This window comes from Aedes albopictus, chromosome 2 (assembly GCF_035046485.1).
Source record: "Aedes albopictus strain Foshan chromosome 2, AalbF5, whole genome shotgun sequence".
In the NCBI taxonomy this organism is placed as follows: Eukaryota; Metazoa; Arthropoda; class Insecta; order Diptera; family Culicidae; genus Aedes; species Aedes albopictus.
The window spans coordinates 242,865,129-242,885,738 of NC_085137.1; the positions used below are offsets into that span (position 1 = coordinate 242,865,129).

At 42.1% G+C, this 20,610-nt stretch overlaps 1 protein-coding gene across 3 annotated transcripts in view; it reads left to right on the plus strand.

Annotated features, from left to right (window-relative positions):
• Window positions 1-20,610, plus strand: part of LOC115258143 (solute carrier organic anion transporter family member 74D) — a 111,750-nt gene that overhangs the window by 56,862 nt on the left and 34,278 nt on the right. The gene's annotated exons all lie outside the window — the stretch shown is intronic.

Consider the following 20,610-nt stretch of genomic DNA (forward strand, 5'->3'; position numbering starts at 1 on the left):
GACAGAAATTGAACGGAAAGTGAAATCAACCATGGGCCACAATTAAACAACACACTCCCAACGACGATCTAGTTGCCTAACTTCTTGGACTTGGACGGATTTGGATTGATGAAAACTGTCATCCTTAGACAGGCAAATGTTTGCCGTGGTTTCTATCTGATATGCATACTTGTTCAGAGATTCATGAGTGAAGAGACACGAATTCAGATAATAGGGAATACTAAAGAGACATGATCTTTTTTCTTAGTTAGTCTATAACACTAAGAAAAATACGAAACCCACTGGTGGTGACCAATCGACCAAGCTCCTAAAAACAAAAGGCTCTGCCCCACCATATCTCAACCTCAAACATTATATATCACATTTGAGTCACTTTTTGTAATTTCCTGTGGGTGGGGGTTGCTGGATGGTGGGTCTAAAGTGTCAATTTCAATATCCAAATGGGCTTTGTAGAGTAATTGTAGCCTCCCATAGACCCCCTTTTATCAACGTCAATTGATATAAATTTTAATTATTTAAACAATATGGAACGAGCTCACCGACAAATATATATACAAGTTTCCAGTGGTTCTGTGCTTCTACAGAAAAAAAACTGGCATTTCGCCGCCGACTGGTATCCCGTGAATCACACTGATTGCTCCTGCTACATATAAGGATTGACGACAGAAACAAACCGACGATGGCGACGCGGCTAACACAAATCTGTTCTAGGGTGCCTGTATCAATTATGGCACTACCTAAGGAAAACTATTTGTACAAAAATAACGAGAAGACCAACGAATGTCAACAATATGTTAAAAGATAGCTTAGTTTCCATACTTTACAGGAAAAATATAGAAACGGAGCCAAAACTTCTTTTAGTATTTATTACAGCGTGTGCCAATGATAGGAACCCTGTACTAGTTATATGGCTACATTTTTTAACTTCGGTTCCATTTCGCACTATTTACATGCATTCCTTATGGGGTTAGCCATAACTGGTACACTATTGCGATATTAGGTGCAAGGAAGCCGAAATTTTAAGGAAAATGATTTATTTCCACCATAATTTGAGCAAAATGTTGAGTTTAAATGAGTGCAACCATCTTTTGTGAACGTCATCTGATGTTCACAATTTTTTTCTTGTTGATTTACATCGTTAAAAGGTGAAAATCAACTATGGCAAATAATTGCTACTATGGCCATAATTGGTACACTTACCCTATATCTTATTTAAGAGATACAGAAAGTTGCAATACTCAGCAAACTCTAATTTGTATACTCAATACCCTAGGACAGAAACATACATTTCACTCTTGTACACTTTTTGAGTAAATTTGACCCCATATCAACTGTGCAAAATTCCAGCTCGATCGGAGAAACTATATTTTAGTCTTGTACCGACTTTTCGAACCCTCGAGCAGAATACCCTCTTCGAATGAGTGTAATCAGTTTCGTACCTTTTAAATCCGCCCTATGTTGCTTATCCTTTGACAGATACGCGTATTTCGACTACCACTTGTAATCTTCCTCAGTGTCAGTTATCCTGCGTGTGGGAGTGGTGAAAGGGTCTTCCAAATCGGTATTGCAGGCAAGTACGATGATTTTGCTTACTCGATTGGTCCTGATCCACTCGTCGTTTCCAGCCAATGTCCACCTTCTTCACTTGAACTGTCAACGTACATCGACTCATCACTGGGACGCACCGAAGTTGGCATTATGGAAGCCCTGGAGCCCCCCACCACAGTCGCGCCATTCCAGCCAGCGTTCAGCAGTCGTCCCGGGCCTGCGTGTGGGAGTGGCGAAAGGGTCTTCCAACACGTACCTCAAGGCAAGTTGAATTTAAATATTCAGTCGACGACCTCTGATGCGTCAATTGTTTCTAGACAACCTTCGCTGGAAGAAATGCAACGTATCCCACAAGCTGACGATGACGAAACACCGCAAACAACACGAACGATCAGCCATCAGGACGAACTAGGCTCTGGAATCTCGGTATATTACCAGAATGTTAGAGGGCTGAGGACAAAGATTCAGGATTTTTATGCCTCAGTGACTGCCTCGCTTTACGATGTAATCGTGTTGACTGAAACGTGGTTAGACGAAGTGATTCCGTCGGGTATGCTGTTCAGTAACGACTACGCTGTTTATCGTGGTGATCGCAATGCGCTGACAAGCACCAAGAAACGGTCCGGTGGTACCCTTATTGCTGTGAAGAACATCATTCCGTCCAGTTTGATCCCGAGCAATGAAAACAGCATTGAGCATGTTTGGGTGTCTTTGACCATGGCGCAACGTTCTATTGCTATTGGAGCAGTGTATATCCCACCAGACAAAGCGTCGGATGTACAAACAACAAATCGTCATATTGCCAGCATGGAATCTGTAATCTCTTCTCTCGGACACAACGCAGTTGCAGTGTTTGGTGACTACAACCGGCCAGGGCTTCGTTGGATGCAAAACGAGGAGCACTACTGTTCGGTGGATGTCACAGCTTCATCAAAGTCCAAATAAAGTCGGAGCACTCGTGCTCGAACCGGGTACCACTTCTAGTACTACATTTGGTCCCCGGTACCCAAGTTTGACGTTTGGCTGACTACCTTGTTTTATACTTACTTTGTGATCTTGGAGTTTATGACATTATGACAACAAGCCTATCTCCAGCATGAAATTCTCATGTGAAAAGTCGACGCACTCGAGCAAAATATTTATTTTCTTCATTTATTTGGATAGAAATAAACCCAGTAATTGTCATTTATCCAACGAAGTACTTTGAAGAATGCAGTAGTGTGTCTCATTTTCAAAGGCAACGACATAATTGGTGATTGAAGTTAGGTATCTGCTAATACCGCTGATGCTTCAAATGTGTCTTTCTTATGGCAGTTTGTTAGTGGAAAAGCTGGTAGCTTTCTATCTATTAGAAAAAATGGTTTCCGGAGGGTAACATTAGTCATTAAAATCCAATATGGGAGTGCGAGAAAAAAGGGAAATATTTATTTAGAAAATGTAAACCTTCAACGGTGTATTCTGACCAATGGCTGTCGTTCGACCACAAGGAGTTTTTCAGTCTCTGATGTCTCCGCGTGATCCGACGGCCGAGTAGTCAAGCGTCCGACCAACAAGAGCCGGTTTTCCGAGTCGCTGTAAACCTCATCTCGCTTGGGTCGGAAACACCTGCATTTGCAGGTATTTTGTATCTGTTCAACCCCGGACTGGCTCCACGTGCCCCGACAAAGCATCTTTCGGTTGGTTACAAGGATTATTGTGTCCCCTAAAAGCCAGTTTTCAAGCGCCCGGTTATCCCGGGCCTGTTTCTTCGGAACGAAGCCGTGATCACACCGTGGGTCGGAAACTTCGGCCTTTCCTCGGCGGCTATTGACTTGTCGCTGCCGTTATTGTCCTGTCGTTTTCTGCTGACCACGCACCCACGTTCCGGTTTAGGAATTCCATTCACACAGATGTACCAATAATCTGTTCGACCGTATGTACCTTGTAAAAGTAAGGTAAAAATTTCTGGTGCAAACTTCTACCTTCAGGAGGAAATTAAGAAACTTACCCAAAATGATCATCTCTTCGTAACCCAGCGCAGTAGGATTTTTTCTTGTTTATATTTTTATAAACAGTAGTTTGTTACTCATAGCAACATTCATTAGAATGCAAAGTAACATTATACGAAGGTATGATAGTTTTTTGATCTAGTACTTCATGAATCCCGAAATTTCACACTAATGTATGGGAGTTGGACGACTTAATTTGGACTTTGGCTTCATCCTTGACGCAATCAAACGCGGCATTGGTTGACGGAATGAGTTCAAACAACATGCGTCAAATGAACTACATGAAGAATCGCTTTGGAAACACGTTAGATTTGCTGTTCGTCAATGAAGAGCTGGTGGATGATTTTACGATTGAAGATGTTGTAGAGCCCATCTTGCCAATCGACGTCTGCCATCAACCCTTCTCGTGTACCATCAACAATTGTGAACCTCTGCTTGAAGAATATGTTGACGAGTTTGATGCCCATGCATTCGACTTCAAAAAACGGACTTCGATGGGTTGCGCCGGCACTTGTCGGCACTTGACTGGTCAATTGTGACAGAATGTGCGAATCTCGACGATGCCGTTGAGAACTTCACGAGTATCCTTCAAAACGCTTTTACTTTGTTTGTTCCACTGCGACGTCTCCCAAAAAAGCCGCCTTGGTCTAATCCTGAATTACGCCGCCTGAGAAGGAACTGCAAAGCAGCAAAAAGAACCTGTCGTAGGCATCGCACAGAAATGAATAAGTTATCGTTCCAGCAAAGTCCAAATTAAGTCGTCCAACTCCCATACATTAGTGTGAAATTTCGGGATTCATGAAGTACTAGATCAAAAAACTATCATACCTTCGTATAATGTTACTTTGCACTCTAATGAATGTTGCTATGAGTAACAAACTACTGTTTATAAAAATATAAACAAGAAAAAATCCGACTGCGCTGGGTTACGAAGAGATGATCATTTTGGGTAAGTTTCTTAATTTCCTCCTGAAGGTAGAAGTTTGCACCAGAAATTTTTACCTTACTTTTACAAGGTACATACGGTCGAACAGATTATTGGTACATCTGTGTGAATGGAATTCCTAAACCGGAACGTGGGTGCGTGGTCAGCAGAAAACGACAGGACAATAACGGCAGCGACAAGTCAATAGCCGCCGAGGAAAGGCCGAAGTTTCCGACCCACGGTGTGATCACGGCTTCGTTCCGAAGAAACAGGCCCGGGATAACCGGGCGCTTGAAAACTGGCTTTTAGGGGACACAATAATCCTTGTAACCAACCGAAAGATGCTTTGTCGGGGCACGTGGAGCCAGTCCGGGGTTGAACAGATACAAAAGACCTGCAAATGCAGGTGTTTCCGACCCAAGCGAGATGAGGTTTACAGCGACTCGGAAAACCGGCTCTTGTTGGTCGGACGCTTGACTACTCGGCCGTCGGATCACGCGGAGACATCAGAGACTGAAAAACTCCTTGTGGTCGAACGACAGCCATTGGTCAGAATACACCGTTGAAGGTTTACATTTTCTAAATAAATATTTCCCTTTTTTCTCGCACTCCCATATTGGATTTTAATGACTAATGTTACCCTCCGGAAACCATTTTTTCTAATAGATAGAAAGCTACCAGCTTTTCCACTAACAAACTGCCATAAGAAAGACACATTTGAAGCATCAGCGGTATTAGCAGATACCTAACTTCAATCACCAATTATGTCGTTGCCTTTGAAAATGAGACACACTACTGCATTCTTCAAAGTACTTCGTTGGATAAATGACAATTACTGGGTTTATTTCTATCCAAATAAATGAAGAAAATAAATATTTTGCTCGAGTGCGTCGACTTTTCACATGAGAATTTCATGCTGGAGATAGGCTTGTTGTCATAATGTCATAAACTCCAAGATCACAAAGTAAGTATAAAACAAGGTAGTCAGCCAAACGTCAAACTTGGGTACCGGGGACCAAATGTAGTACTAGAAGTGGTACCCGGTTCGAGCACGAGTGCTCCGACTTTATTTGGACTTTGGTTCCAGTTCGCTAGCCGCCAGTATCGCAGTTTGAATATCAGATTGTATCGTCGTCATGCCATCCGTACAGAGCGTAATCTAAAACATAACCCAAAAAGATTCTGGAACTTCGTGAAGTCTAAACGTAAAGAGACTGGACTGCCGTCGTCTCTTCATTTGGATCGAAAAGGGCCAATACGTCATCGGATAAGTGCGAACTTTTCGCTTCGTTCTTCAGTTCAGTGTTCGATTCGAACTCCTGCAATGCCACCAGTACCGAGGCTGCTCTGGAACTTACTCCTGCTGGAAGTGTGGACGTTAATACATTCGAGGTGTCGCCTGAAGCAATTCAGAAAGCTGAGAGAAAACTAAAATCCTCCTTCCAACCCGGTCCAGACGGAATTGCTGCGTGTGTCCTGAAAAGGTGCTGTCAGCAGTTATGCCAACCTCTCCAATACTTGTTCAACCTTTCTTTGAGCAACTCTACCTTCCCTACGCGCTGGAAAGCATCGTACATGTTCCCGATACATAAGAAAAGCAGCAAAAATGACGTGCGAAGTTATCGCGGAATCACATCGCTTTGTGCATGCTCCAAACTTTTTGAAATCATTGTCTCGGAACATTTTTTTTACCAGACAAAGCATTACATTTCCACAAGCCAGCATGGATTTTTCCCTGGAAGAAGTATCTCGACGAATTTGTGCGAATTTGCGTCTTTTTGTCTGCGCAACATCGGGCAGGGTCGGCAAATAGACGCCATATACACCGATCTTAAGGCAGCATTCGACAAGGTTAATCACTCCATACTGCTAGATAAGCTGAATAAACTGGGATGCTCGTCCGGCTTTGTTGCATGGCTCCGATCGTACCTCTGTGGAAGAAAATTAGCCGTGAAAATCGGATCGTCTGTTTCACGCTGGTTCGAAAACCCTTCCGGTGTACCGCAAGGCAGCAATTTAGGCCCACTATTGTTCTCGTTGTTCATTAACGATGCCTTGTTACATATTGGGGAATGCTTTTGTCTGGGTTACGCTGACGATTTTAAGCTGTACATTGTTATCAACGGTGTTGAAGATTGTCGCAGACTCCAAACTTTGCTTGAGATGTTTGCAACTTGGTGCCAAGCAAATAAGATGGAACTCAGCATCCCCAAATGCTTCGTCATAAGCTACCACCATAAAATGAATCCGTTATTTTTCGAGTACACGATTGGAGGCGAACTGGTACAAAGAACTGAAACGATCCGGGACTTAGGTGTAACTCTCGACTCAGCTCTCTCGTTCAGAAATCACCACGAAGAGATCATCGATAAGGCTCGCCGTCAACTTGGGTTTGTCAGCAAACTGAGCAAGGAGTTCAGAGATCCGTACACGCTCAAATCTCTGTACGTAAGTCTCGTTCGGCCTCTTCTAGAAACCGCGTCGATAGTATGGGATCCCTATCACAGCACTGTGGCCTCTCGAATTGAGTCTGTTCAGAAGAGATTCGTGAGATTTGCACTGCGTAACTTGCCGTGGAATGATCCGCAGAATCTGCCACCGTATGAGAGTCGATGTCAACTAATTGGGCTGGATACGTTGACGCAAAGAAGAAAAAGAGCCAAGGCTATCTTCATAGCTAAACTACTTGCTGCTGAAATTGATGCGCCAAACTTGCTGGTGCTAGTTGACATCAATGTTCCTGGCTATGCTACTCGCCGACCCGAATTCTTCAGGCTGCCTTTTAGATGGTGGGATTATACTTCCCAAGAACCAATTCGAGCAATGATGGAATGTTTTAACCATGTGGTGCACTTGTATGACTTTAATGTAACGACAAATAATTTTAAGAGTAGACTTTCACGTTTTGTGTTTAACTAGTTGTAAGAACTTATTCATTAAGACACATCAGTCGGATGAAATAAACAACAATAATAATAATAATAATAATAATAATAATCCACTATATTTTTATATTATATTTCAGTTATATTTTAGTGCCAGCCGTTTTAAGTTTTCATACGATTTACTAAGGGTAAAAACCCTTTTTTTGAAGAAAAATCGCCATAGGTTATTGACTGAAAACCGAATAACATGACAACGCTGTTTGACATGCAGAGCCGTATCGTGCGGTTGGCCTCCGCCAAGGGCGCTAGCCTCAGAGGGGCGCCGAAAAAGATGAAGGCCAGAATGAAACACTATAATGCTACTGTTTTCATGAATACTGAGACTTCGCTATTTACTCACGTGTTTTTAACGTGCTTCCCTATTCTCCAAGATTAAGATTTCTCTAGATTATAGTTTCCCACATCCCGGAGGTCGCGAAGGACAGTTGAATATTTTACTGTAACAGACAGCAAATGATGGAATTACTATGGTAGGTCGCGAAAAGTTGCGTCTGTTGGCAAAAGGGGGTCGCGCACCCGAAAAGTTTGGGAACCTATGTCTAGATAATTTTGAATATTTCCATGGTGTTACTTGAGAATTTATCTACTATTTTATTTTGCGAAACTATTTTAGTTTTTTAATTAGCAAAGCAAAATATCAAAAAGTTCCTAAACATTCTTACTGGGAAGTGTCTTGAGGTTACTCACTAGGATTTTCTCCGCTTCAATTGAAATATTTTACTGTGTTGACAAAAAGTATTCTAAATGAAAAATGTTCAGACGATGCCCTTTGAGTTCATATACAATTGTTATTCCCAGTAAATGTTTCTTGGGCTTAGCAGATACCAGCAGAAACCTTTCAAGTCGTATCGACTCAAAAAAAACATTAGTGAGTTTATTTTTATTTTTATTACCCTCTCAATTTCCTCAAAACAAATTTAATATTCCAGGAATTCCTTCACCAATTTCATCAGTTGTTACCTTGGAAATTCTTTTAGAAATTTCTTACGGAATTTCTCCCAGAAATTCTTTCAAATAAGGATTCTTTAAATAAATTTAAAAAAATCTTCAAGAGATTTCTCCCGAAATTTCTCGAAGGATTTCTCTTCTCAATATTCCTCCAAATCTTTAAGAGATGAATTTGGGAATTTTCTTCAAGGATACCTTTAGAAATTCCTAGATAGAATCATTTTAAAAAAAATCTAGGAGTTGATGCTTCATGCAGAATTTTCTTCAGAAATCTCTCCAGAGGTTCCTTCAGAAATGCCTCTGCGAATTCCTTTGGAAATTCTTCAAGGAATTTTTTAATCTTCTATTAATTACTTTAGAAATTCTACCGACTTTTCCTCCAGAAAGTCTTCAATAGATTTCTTTAGAAAGAAGAAATCTCTCATATCGCTAACAAAACATTCCATTGATTCTTTTTGAAATTGTTCCATTATCATTAGAGATTAGTACACACATTTCTGCTAGAATTAGTATAGAAAACCTTTTATGAATTTCCTCATCAATTCCTCCAGAAAATCATGTACATGTATTTGGAATTTCTTCAGAAATCTCTCCAGGTGTTTCTCTAGAAAATCTGCCATTGATTTCATACAAAATTTCACCAAAAGTTTCTTTTGAAGCCTTCCGTGGATTCCTTTAGAAATTCTTTCAGAGATTTATTCATAAAACCATCCAGGGATTTTTTTTTCAGAAAATCCTCCAGAGATTTCTTAAGAAACTTTTTCAGTGATTCCTTCAAAAATTCTTCCACGTATTCATTCAGAAATTCTTCCAGGTGTTCTCCAAAAATTCTCATAAGTACTCTTCCTGGCATATCTTAACGAATTGCTCCAGGAATTCGTGCAAGAAATACTTCATGAGTTCTATTGGAAATTCTTGCTGAAATATCTCTCGGATTTTCATCAGGCATGCCTTCAAATATTCCTGAAGGAATTCCTCCGGAGATTCTTACATAATTTAATTCGGTGATTCCAGCATAAATTATTCCAGACAAAAACAAAAACTCATAGATTTTTTCAGAAATTCCTCCTGGTATTCCTCCATGTCCGAGGTTCGTCTAATGATTACTGAAAGGGGTATATTTTAAACTTCAGAGAAAACCTTTGATAACGATTGAACTAATTACTGTAATTGATAAAATAGATCGTTTGCGGATTCTTGAACGTCCCTGATACTCAATAAAGTTTTTTTTTACAAAATTCAGCTAGGGTAAATGTACCAATAGTGGTGCTATTAGTAGCTCCTTGTAGTAAGACAATTGAATAAAATTGATAAAACCACAAATAAAACGTCTGAAAAGGGTGATCGGTGGTTTTTCACTTAAATTTGCTAGAAAAAATGTAAAACCATTGTTTATTTCATTTTTTTTTCTATTAAATCACTTGCACCAACTATAGGTACACGGTTCCTATTATGGATGTAAAATTTAACATTGGTTCCTATAGTGGCGCATCCCATTGAATTCTTATGGGACCCACCACTACCCGAGCAGGAATGAATAACTGCCCCATAACTAGAGCATACCAAAGTCAGGTATCATACTAAGATTAGGTATTGGTCGGTTATCCAGGTATTGAAAATAACTTATTTTGGTATTTTGTAGGTATTAATGCAATACCTCAACGAGTTATTGGTTTGGTGTTGAGGACTGTATTTTACCTCTTATGCAGGGCTATTTAATACCTCATTCAGGTTGTAGGTATTCGGTTTTCCATACCTGAGTTAGTTATTCTTCAGCTATTTTCTCCTGCTCGGGTTATTTTGGTTTTGAGGACTGATTGTGGTATTATTCAATTATGGAAAAATCACTATTTGTAAGGAAAAATCGCCGATTATTATTTAGGTATTAGCATACCTGAAGTCATTATTCGCGTGTTATGCACAGGAAACACATCAGTTATTATTTTAGATATTTTACCTCTTATGCAGGGCTTCTTAATACCTCATTCAGGTTGTAGGTATTCGTTTTTCCATACCTGAGTTTGTTATTCTTTAGCTATTTTCTCCTGCTCGGGTATAGGGACACTACCACCACTATGGGTGCAAAGAAGCAAAAAATAAGGAAAATATTTGTTTAAAAGGAAGAACGAGATCGCGAAGCGATGGAAGAGCTGTACCGCGCTAAGGACACACGAAAGTTCTACGAGAAGCTGAACCGCTCGCGCAGAGGCTTTGTGCCACAAGCCGACATGTGCCGAGATAATCACGGGAATATTCTCACGAGCGAGCGTGAGGTGGTCGAGAGGTGGCGGCAGCATTACGATGAGCACCTCAATGGCGACGTTGCAAGTACCGAAGGTGGCGTGGTAACAGATCTAGGAGTATGTGCACAGGACGAAAGACTTCCGGCCCCTGACCTTCAAGAGATTGAGGAGGAGGTTGGCCGGTTGAAAAACAACAAAGCCGCTGGAGCAGATCAACTACCAAGCGAGCTTCTAAAATACGGTGGAGAAGCACTGGTGAGAGCACTACACTGGGTCATTACCAAGATTTGGGAGGAGGAAGTATTACCGGAGGAATGGATGGAAGGTATCGTGTGTCCCATCTACAAAAAGGGCGACAAGTTGGATTGCGGGAACTATCGCGCGATCACACTACTGAGCGCTGCCTACAAGATACTCTCTCAAATTTTATGCCGCCGTCTATCACCGATTGCAAGAGAGTTCGTGGGGCAATATCAGGCTGGATTTATGGGTGAACGCGCTACAACGGACCAGATGTTCGCCATCCGCCAGGTGTTGCAGAAATGCCGCGAATACAACGTGCCCACACATCACTTGTTCATCGATTTCAAATCGGCGTATGATACAATCGATCGAGAACAGCTATGGCAGATTATGCACGAATACGGATTCCCGGATAAACTGATACGGTTGATCAAGGCGACGATGGATCGAGTGATGTGCGTAGTTCGAGTATCAGGGACACTCTCGAGTCCCTTCGAATCTCGCAGAGGGTTACGGCAAGGTGATGGTCTTTCGTGCTTGCTGTTCAACATTGCTTTAGAGGGTGTAATTAGGAGAGCGGGGATAAACACGAGTGGAACGATTTTCACGAAGTCCGTTCAGCTGCTTGGTTTCGCTGATGATATTGATATTATTGCTCGTAAATTTGAGACGATGGCGGAAACGTACATCCGACTAAAGAATGAAGCCAGGCGAATCGGACTAGTTATTAATGTGTCGAAGACAAAGTACATGATGGCAAAGGGCTCCAGGGAGGAATCACCGCGCCCGCCACCCCGAATTCATATCGACGGTGATGAAATCGAGGCGGTTGAAGAATTCGTGTACTTGGGCTCACTGGTGACCGACGACAACGACACCAGCAGAGAAATTCAGAGGCGCATTGTGGCAGGAAATCGTGCCTACTTTGGACTCCGCAGAACTCTACGATCGAATAAAGTTCGCCGTAACACGAAGTTAACCATCTACAAAACGTTGATTAGACCGGTCGTCCTCTATGGGCACGAAACATGGACCCTACGTGCAGAGGACCAACGCGCCCTTGGAGTTTTCGAACGGAAGGTGTTGCGTACCATCTACGGCGGAGTGCAGATGGAAGACGGGACTTGGAGAAGGCGAATGAACCACGAGCTGCATCAGCTGCTGGGAGAACCAACCATCGTCCATACCGCGAAAATCGGGAGGCTACGGTGGGCGGGTCACGTCATCAGGATGTCGGATAGCAACCCGACTAAAATGGTTCTCGAAAGTCATCCGACCGGTACAAGAAGACGTGGAGCGCAGCGAGCTAGGTGGGTCGACCAAGTGGAGGACGATCTGCGGACCCTACGCAGAGTGCGGAACTGGAGACAAACATCCATGGACCGAGTGGAATGGAGGCGGCTACTATGTACAGCAGAGGCCACCCCGGCCTTAGCCTGACCGGTAAGGTAAGTATTTGTTTAAAATAGGTTTTTCGCCAAATCCTGAACACAAAACTGAATTAGTGTTATTCATCAGGTATGATGCATCTATTAAAAATGTCATTTGCAAGCGTTTTGGTCGAAATTGTTCTAAATTGCTACTACCACTACTATTGATACTACCTCCACTAAGGGAGCTTTTACCCTAATACAAATCCAGAACAGAAAAAAAACAATAATATTTCTTGAAGAATTTATGTTAGAAATCTGAAATATCGTTTCTAATGATTGTGCTGGACTAAGTGAGTAAATTTTGGAAAAATGGGCGAGGAATTTCAATAGGGTTCTTGAAAAAATACACAAATGAAAAACACTCTGAAAAGTTTTAAAAAAACCGAGGGGGCTAGGGATTTGTTTCTTTGAAACACCAAAACCCAAATTTAAAAAAAAAAAATAAAGGAATAACTACAAACTTTTGCGAATACCAATGTCTAATTAAATATCGTGGGGCGCCATGGGGCCACGCTCCGTCTCTGTTAACATGTAAAGAATAACAATAAACAATAAAATCTCGTCATTTTATGGACCGGGTATGGCTTAATAGTTTTTTCCACGAATGTCGCATCGCTTTGTGGTCTTCGGAGTTCTGATTCCTCGTGAAGTTTTCTACAGAAATCATCGAAGTATTTTTAGGGGTCAAAGGGTGACCTCTAGCGATTTTAAGAAGTGATTTTTTCCCATACTAAATCGTATGAAAATTAGAAAAAAAAAGCGGGTACCAAAATAACAATTTTTTGTACATTCAATCTTTTTGCATCATCGTAATCCTACACTATCGTAGAAACGGGCTGTGAAGACCGATTGGAATTTCATGTAGCTTCCCTGCCATAATTCTGCGAAGTGACGTTATTGACATTGGCAATTTCGACACATTTTTGGTAATTATGCTGAAAACACTTGGTCATTCTTAAACTTTTCGTTCATAGATTCTAGATTACGACTAGAACTTGCATCCTTATGTAGCATATTTACCACATTTTTAATATTTCTCTAGATATGTAAAACAAAGTGGAGAAACGTCAAAATTGAAACAGTCGATTTTCTGTCATCCCCATAGGTCCGATCGAGCAGAAGACCTGTCAAAACTTCTTCCGGTTCCGTTTTGCTCCCAGATTGGTTATGTGTACCATGTGTTTGTAGCGAGTTCTCCCGGAACTTCGCCAAGATAGCAACATTCTGTCTTCGGCAAAAGTGTTCAGAACAATAACCACTTCCAGGTAGGGCCTGTTCATAAACTACGTAGACTTAGGGGGGGGGGTTGTCTGACCAAAGTCTACGAAATGTTGTATGGACAAAAATCTACATGGGAAGGAGGCATTCTAAGACGGCAAAAATTGAGTCTATGTAGCTTATGGACAGTGCCTGATGGATTTTATATTCTCGAATTTCCGAATTTGCAGGATTCCTCTGAGATTCCGTACAAAGATACCTCTGAAAATTTCTCCAGCTACTTTCGTTGGTATTTCTCACGAGAATCATTCAGAAATTCCTATAGGGAATTTCTCCATGGTTTGTCCAAGGATTTATTCAACAATTTCTTTTAGGATTTTTTTTCTGATGCATTTCCAGGAATTCATTCTGGAATTTCTCTGCACGTCCCTTCCGTTGTTTCTTCTGGGAATTCATCCAGGAATTTATTTTGGAATTTCTTCAGGAAATCCTCCAGAAATTCTTTAAGGGATTCCTCCGGATAATTATTCTTTAAATTATTCCTTTAGAAATTCCTCTTCGAAAGATTCCTCTGATGGTTTCTTCCTTCAAAGAGATTACTGTATAAATTCCTCTTGGAATTTCTCTGTGAATTCATCGTTTGATTGCTCCGGATATTTCACCAGATTTCATTGGGTATTCCTCCAGCGATTTCTTCGGATATTGCTTTTCCGTTTTCTTAGAGAATTGGTTCAAAGAATTCCTTCAGAGATTCTCTAAAAAATCCTTCACTTACTCCTCTAAGTATTGCTTTAGTAATTTCTCCAGGAATGTCTTCGGAAATCGCTCCTGTGATCTCTTCGGAAATTGTTTCAGTAAGTTCTTGGGAATCTTCTCAGGGATTCTTCCAAGATACGAATCACGGATTTTTCGCGAATCCCTCTAATAATTCTTTCAGGGAATCAAAACTTTTATTCAGGAATTGCTGCGAGGATTCCTTCAAGAATTTCTGCAGCGATTCGTTCAAGTTTTGTTCTCAGGGTTTCCTTCACTGATTCCCGTCATGAATTTCTTCCAGGATTCCGTCGCAGTTTTTTTACAGGGATTCTGGAATTTCTCCAAAGGTCCCTATTTAAATTCATTCAAGAATCGATCTTGCAGCACTGTCTTTGTGATTTTTTGAGATTTTTCAGCGATTTCCTTTCAAATCGCTCCAGAGATTCCTTCTGCGGATCTTCTATGGATTTTTCCAGGGATTCCTTCAAGAAGTCATCCAGGGTTAATTTAAGAATGTTCTTCAGGGATGCTTTCGGGATATATTTTATGAATTATTTTAAGTATGTCACTATGCATTCATTCGGCGGATAGTTTTGCAGGGATTGCTGCGGTAATTCTTCCCAGAATTTGTTCCCGAATCCCTCCAGAGATTTTCTTAAGAATGTTTGTAGTAATTCGTACGGAAATTCCTCCAGGTATTACTTCATACAATTCTTCAGAGTTCCTTGTCTCTTGCCGCAGTTTGTCGCTCGTTCGCTTCATGAGCGGATGGTCATGGTTTAGATTCCCTGCCCATGATTGTATTATGATTTTCTTGGTTTGGACGATGATTGGTTCTCCCAGCCCAGCAGCTGATGCAGCTCGTGGTTCATTCGCCTTCTCCAAGTCCTGTCTTACAGCTGCACTCCGCCATAGATGCACAACACCTTCCGTTCGAAAACCAGGAGCATTTTTCCTCTGCACGTAGAGTCCATGTTCCGTGCCCATAGAGAACTACTGCTCAAATCAGCGTTTTGTAGATAGTTAACTTCGTGTGACGGGGACCTTTTTTCGATCGTAGAGTTCGGCGGAGTCCAAAGTAATCACTATTTCCTGCCACAATAGCGCCTCTGATTTTCTCTGCTGGTGTCGTTGTTGGCGGTCACCAGTGAACTCAAGTAGGGTGGGGCGGGACAAGATGGGTCACCTAAGAATGGATCACCATAACTTTGTAAATACAAATCGTGTTGGTTTGTATTCGTCCGCTACTCTTTAATACACTAGTTAGCTATGCTAAAAGTCGATAAAAAGTTCATTAAATACAAAATATGATGTTAAACAAGCAGTTTTAAAAAGTGATCGATTTTGAGCCGTGAAAAAAGTGCGGGGCAAGATGGGTCACCTTTTAAGTAATTCACATTTTCTCAACGAAAAACGTCAAAATATAGGATTTGTTCCGCATACATATATTCTCCATATCCATACTGAGTAAACAAGAACTACTAGTAAACATTTTATAAATTTATTTGGAATATAAAAAACTTTACGATTTGAGTGGTCCTAAAGCGACTTGAAAATCGATGTTTCCACTAAAAAAATTATCATAATTTTATGTTATAATTTTGAGCGTTCATTCCGCTTGATTAAAGTCATTTATGAGATAGTTTTGTAATAAAAAATAAATAACTTTTGAATGCTCCAAAAACACGTTCAAAATTGAAGGTGACCCATCTTGCCCCGCGGCCGTTTATATGGAGATTATATGGAATGTATCGCATAATAAAAATGGCTCAAAACCATTTTATTTTTTATTTCCAATGAGAGTGAATAATTTTTCAATCAATGCCCCAAACTTTTGTATATTCATGCTGGTCATCTAATAAAATTATTAACATAATCAAAACATGAGCAATGCGCTCGGAAATGGCACTGACCCATCTTACCCCGCGACCCATCTTGCCCCGCCCCACCCTACACGAATTCTTCAACCGCCTCGATGTCATCACAGTTGATAAAAATTCGGGCTGGCGGGCGCGTTAATTCCTCCTCAGAATCCTTTGCCATCATGTACTTTGTCTTCGACATGTGCACATTAATGACTAATCCGATTCGCCTGGCTTCGTTCTTCAGTCGGATGTACCTACGTTTCCGCTATCGTCTCAAATTTGCGAGCTATAATATCAATGTTTTGAGGTTATGGCTTTCAGTCTTGGAAGAAAAACTCAAAAACGGATTGTTAAGTCTTCATCCGACGTTTCGGTCACTATATTGTGCCTTTCTCAAGGATTCTGTGGACAATGATTTTCTTATGTTGTGTTTATGATTTTATGTGTATGTTACTCACTAACTATGCTCCGTTCTCTCGTAACATAGGCCCACAGCATAGGCCAAATTTGTCCCAGACGAACGTATCGCTGCAACAAGAATCGTGAGTATCAGGCGAACATGCTGCGTTGGCGAACTGTTTATCGTCCGCCTGCGGCGGTGGTTCGGTAGAGGGGAATTCCGAAAACGATCCGGGTCGCAGAACTACGATGCAGTTGCCTGTTTGGCGCCACTTTTACTCTGACTGTATTGATTCTTGTTGTAACGATTCGTCTGTCTGTCGGACAGCCTCGCTTCGTGCATTGTTTCTCAGTGTGTGCAGTACGTCGGCATACGTATTGCTGAGGTTGTCTGTATCTGTGCGCTTGTTGACCGCGTTGTGTGTGTTTACAATATGGCATGTTTCGAGTATGTGTAGGTTCTGTTGCTTAAAACTAGAATCCATTATTTGTGTACGATCGAATGCGAAGACATGATGGTTGGCTGCCGAATGGTCTAGCAGCGCCGTCCGTTCACGCAGCTGTGCAACCTCCACGTCCTCCGTCGTCTTGCCCTGGTCCCACAAGCTTTGTAGCCGGTTGGAACAGGAGCGGTGACTAGAGATCCTCGTTTGCAGCTTGTTCGTCGTCATGCCTACGTAACACGCAGGACAGTCTGCGCATGGGATATTATAAATCACGTTCGATCTACTGTTTTTATCCTCGACGTCTTTCACCGGAGGCAGCATGTTACCGACGGTTTTGGCATTTTTTGAGCTAATGGTCACATTTGGGTAGTCTTTCTTCAGGATTTTCTGAATGTTTACCGATAACTGCCCAACCTGTACTATGGAACGGTAGATCGTTTCCTCGCTGTCTGTGACGTCTTCGTTGGTAGGGTTAACCTGTCGTTCTCTCGATCGATCGATGATCATCGTGGTGGGGTAATCGTTCAGTTTGAGCTGGGTGGTGATGATGTCACGTGTTGTGGCTGTATCGACGTTGGTTGAGAAGGTTTGGACACGGCGGATGAAATTGTTCGCCACGTTTACCTTCTGTTTGATGCTGTGCGCCGAGTGGTAATTCAGAAACCGTCCTGAGGCGATTCGTCTGGGCGTTCGTCTGGGACAAATTTGGCCTATGCTGTGGGCCTATGTTACGAGAGAACGGAGCATAGTTAGTGAGTAACATACACATAAAATCATAAACACAACATAAGAAAATCATTGTCCACAGAATCCTTGAGAAAGGCACAATATAGTGACCGAAACGTCGGATGAAGACTTAACAATCCGTTTTTGAGTTTTTCTTCCAAGACTGAAAGCCATAACCTCAAAACATAAGATCAACAGTCGATTCCTTAAGAAAGTTCAACATGGCAAGTTACTTTCAACGACTGGACAATGAATTCGGATCCGCCACCAGAACACTCTTCAAAGATTACGCCACGCAGAATCGAAAACTCGGAAACATGGTGACCAGAAAGGACTTTCTTCTCAGATGCAGGAAAACGGGGGTGTTTCCCACACACATAACCAACGTCTTCAAGTGCGTCTTTCCGTTAATCGAAGACAACAGTCCGTATCTCCACGAACTGGATCGACACGTCGCCCGTTTCAAGAAGGCGATCTTGAACGTGAAAATCAAACACACCTTCCACACGTTCAAACAACTCAAGCGAAATCTTGCTGATCTCAAGACACGAATCGGCCACGCTGTTCCGGAGAGTGAAAGCAGACTCTTCTTCGAGAACCAAGATTCGTTTTACGACCGGCACGTAAGAAACAACTCGAGTAGGACAGACAGGAAGTACCAAGCGATCATCGATCGGTCGCTAGAGGCCACCGCGAACCGGACGCCGAGCCACAACACAAAATCGTTGTTCAATAGCACTGACGTCACTGTTCCAAAAGACGTCGAGCTGCTTCTCAGCATGGGATCGAAGTTCGCGTTACCATACACGGATATGAATGAGCTCCCTATCTACCACCTGATAGCGGACGTGGAGAACATCATTCAAACAAACAACGAGGAAGCGATCCAGGAACGCAACAGGTGCGCGGTTGCAAACCAAATCCAGAATTTTCTCCACGCAGAGAGGGGAAAAGGGAGACACGATGCGGTGACCAATTTCTACCGCACCACCATCAGATCAACGAGAGCGTTTCTAAAGCAACACCCCGAACTGGTCATTGTGGAGGCGGACAAGGGGAACAGAACAGTGGTGATGAAACGGGACGAATACGAGAGCAAAATGCAACGCATGATCGACGATGACGAAACGTACTTGAAGCTCAACCGAGATCCAACGGCAGGGTACCAGAAACGTAACAACAATTTCGCCAAGCGCCTGGCGGATTTGAAGCTCATCGATCGTGCCACCGAAAGGAGGATGAAAACCTACAAAGCGACAGCTCCCCGAATATAGGGGCATCTGGGGTAATACGCACTGTCGAGGCAAAACGCACCCCCTTTGTTTTTCAGGGATTATCGGTTTTAGAGCTTTGAAACCTTATCAGTCTAATAGAACGTCTTAATAAATGAGCATCTGGAAAATTTTACATATCTGCGTTACGTAATTAGTGAGAAAAATGAATAAAATTGAAAAGCACGATTCTGATGTAATTTTCCCGATCGTTTGTCGAATGATTTAATGGTGAAAACCGACCAAACATCTAATGCTGTTGTGTTTATTCAGTTCATTGAGGGCAATGCTAAGCATAGGAAAAATAACTTAAACAGTAATTTACGTAAATTATATGTTTTAAACTATTTTATTTTTTGCTATCGATTGGGGCAATATGCACTCCATTGGTTGGGGCAAAACGCACCTATAGAAAACAAACTGTAATAATATCTATGAGTGCTTTGTAAATAATCGCAAACAAAATTGAGCTATTGTTTGTCTTAAAACCTTATAAAACATGCATTTTGTCTAAGAAGTAAAAAGATTTCTAAACTCGACGGTGCATCTTGCCTCAATGTTGTGGTGCGTCTTGCCCCTTTGTTTGAGTGCATCCTGCCCCATTGTTGTAGTGCATTTTACCCCGAGCAAGGGTGCATACTGCCCCGCATAAACATACGAAGCCGTAATGTTAGTCTTTACAAAAAACGTTATTTTCAAGAGCTGAACTGTATTAAGGCTGAAATTTTGTTTGGTTTCTCTTAGAATGAAAGTATATGCAATGAATGCATGCATTAAACCAATAAATTATTGCCTTTTTATATGCATTTGGACGCATCTTCCTTAAGTGGTGCGTATTACCCCAGAATCCCCTACGGTGCACCAAAAGCACACAAGGAGGGACTACCACTGAGACCGGTGGTACCGTGCATGACGTCACCGTCGTACACACTGTCACAGTTCGTAGGCAAAATCATCCAAAAATCCATCACCGGCAAGTACAATGCGACGGACTCGTACACGTTCTGCGAGTACATTAACAGCGTGCAACTGCCACCGGACTACGTCCTTATTTCCTTGGACGTCGTGTCGTTGTTCACGTGTATCCCCAAGGACCTGGTGATACGTGACGTCATCCACAACTGGGAAAATATCAAGCAACACACCGACATAAACTTAGACTTGTTCCTGGAGATGACCGAGTTCTGCATCGATTGTAGCTACTTCCGGTTCAAGGGACAGTTCTATCGACAAGTTTTCGGCACAGCGATGGGTAATCCGCTATCACCCACCATCGCGGATCTAGTGATGGAGGCATTACTAGACAACGTCGTTGCGAGAATCGATTTCCCGTTCCCCGTGTTGAAGAAGTATGTGGACGACCTGATGCTGGCAGTCCCCAAGGACAAGATCGAGGAGGTGAGGACAATCTTCAATGAATACAACGAGAAAATCCAGTTCACAGTGGAGGTGGAAGAAAACGGGAAAATTCCCTTTCTCGACCTGCTACTGGTTCGACAACCCGACCAAACGATCAAAACCGAGTGGTACATGAAGCCAATCGCCTCAGGACGGTTTCTGAATTACCACTCGGCGCACAGCATCAAACAGAAGGTAAACGTGGCGAACAATTTCATCCGCCGTGTCCAAACCTTCTCAACCAACGTCGATACAGCC